Below are 2,500 nucleotides of genomic sequence, written 5' to 3' on the forward strand. Positions count from 1 at the left end.
CCAACACCCTATCAGTGTTTTTGTTAGCATGCAAAGGATGTTGGGGGTTCATTTGCATGCATGTTTAGCGGCCATTTTGCTACCATGTGAGGTATGTAAGTTAATCCAATTCCATCCGCTTTGTTCTGGGAAAATAATTGTCTATGGATATGCCATCACATATAATACTGTTATACTGTTGCTTTTAGAAGAATACATTAATCGGGAAAGTTAAAGTACTTTTGTTCCATTCATGTTTTGTGATGGCGTTTCCAATAGTTACAGAATGAAACAAATTCGTGTTGATTACTGAATTTATTTGTGTTTTGGTTGAAAGTTTTCAGTGGTAGAGACTTGCATTTTCTGTTGAGGGTTGCAGTTAATATATGAATTACACTCTCTATATGTGTTTCTTCCCAGTGCGATTGTCATTGTAACAGCAAGCCATAATATGCCTGCTGTACACAAAAAATTCAATTCTTCATGGCTTTCCCATGTTGATCCAAATGGTCAGACAGTTGATGAGTGGTGCAGGAAGGGCAAAGATTGTTCTCATGCCTACTGCCGCTTCTGTTATACTGATTTCAAATGTGACAATTCAGGGAAATCCCAGGTATTACAGCATGCAAAGAAAGAAAAGCACAAGCAAGAAATAAAACATGTTCTCAAGAATAACCAGTGTAAGTTGATGGTAATTGCTGGTATCCCTTTAACTTCTTCAAGTACCAGCTTCAACTATAATGATGCTTCTCTTGTTGCTGAAATATACTGGTTGGCCAAGATAGCAAGCTGTAATTTTAGTTTGAAATGTAATCTCCTCTTTACCATGCACTTTGATGAAACAACCACTGTTCAGGTTAAAAAGCAAATGGAAATGACCCTTCCCTATTGTTCACCTACTCGCAATGAAGAAGAGTGGCATCAAGGATGTACAGTCAAATGAAGGATGATGGCATTAGAAAAACTTATTGCACTTGCTCGAGATGGCCCAAATGTAAAAAAAGCTATTTTTAATGAATTGCAGCAAATGATCAAAGATGAATCTGTGTACTTCCGTGTTGTTCACAATGCCTTTGGAAAAGGCCTAGAGAAGTATGGCAAGGATGTAGATCACCAAGCATAGTGCTGCAAAGAGGGAAGACTACCAACAAGTACACTTTGACCTGGGAGTTGACTTGCATACATTCCAGCAGCACACTGAGGTACGGTGGCTAAGTATTGGTCCTGCTATTTCTCGTATTATTGAAAAGTGGGACGCTATTTGCCAATATATCAGAGTTTTTGGAAGGATGCGAAAACAGCACCTAAGAGAATCAACTACAAACGAGTAGCGGCAATTATCGGAGGAGTAGATAAGGTTGTAACTAAGGTTCTGCTTGAATTTTTGAAATTACAAGGAATCTGCAATCTCATTTAGATGTTTCATCTGTTGTGGATGAGTGGAAATTGCTGCAAGCAGACCAAGATGTATCACACCTTGACACTGATCAGCGTATAGATCATTTCTGGAATGCAGTCTTCCTGTTAAAGTCAATTGATGGTAACAGTCGTTACCAATCTCCGCCTATCGTCATCAAATCTAAACTTGTGTTAGCCCAATCAAATGTGACTGTGAGAGAAGTCGTTCAATAAACGCAAGAGTCATCACTAGTGACAGGTCAGCTCTAGGAGAGGTAGCTATCACAGGTTTGCGTACTGTAAAGGAGGCAGGCAGATTTTATGATCCTGTGAATGGTCAACCCGAGAATATTGCCCTCACAACAGAGCTAAAACAATTTGTACAGTCAGCTGCTGCATATAAAGCAAGACTCGAGAAAGAAAAACAGAAAGATGAAAAGAAGAGGGCGGCAGCTGAACTAAAAAAGAAGGAAGCCGAAAAAGTTCGGAAAGCTAAAGAAGCGATGTCTAAATCCAGACAGTCCCACGAAAAGTGCGAGGATGCCCTAATGAAAGAGGTAGAAGCAGTTAGAGGAGCCTTAAAGGCAGCTGATGAATTACTAAGTGATGCAACTCTAAACTGCATGATGCCCTCTCAGCAACAACTGTAAATAAACAGAGCGTAAATGAAGCTATAATGATGCTTGCTGCTAAGACCAAACGAAATAATGCAATGCAAAGCTTGGAAAAAATAGGAGAAAAACGAAAATTGTTGACTGGCAGACAGCACAAACTGGTGGATAAAGCCATGTCATCGGCAGGAAGTGCGGGCAAGAAAAAAAACAAAGATAAGCTTACCCAACCTGCTAAGAGGGCAAAAATATATATATATATAATGAGCACATGTCATCTTGCTGGCTTTATTGTACATTACTTTTATTGGCCCTATTTTGCATTTGGTGACAGTTAACTAGGACATCCTTTGTTAAGAGCGTTTTTTCCTTAACAAATGTCATCTTGCAAAGCTGGTTATTTGCATTTTTGGCTATAAGGAGAGTTCTGCTTTGCTTACAAAGCAACGTTGACGTTTCTGTGAGAGTGAGTTTAAGAATGTCCACTTTTGTCTGTCTGTCAAATAAATCAC

Source organism: Montipora foliosa, chromosome 7 (genome assembly GCF_036669935.1).
Source record: "Montipora foliosa isolate CH-2021 chromosome 7, ASM3666993v2, whole genome shotgun sequence".
Lineage (NCBI taxonomy): Eukaryota > Metazoa > Cnidaria > Anthozoa > Scleractinia > Acroporidae > Montipora > Montipora foliosa.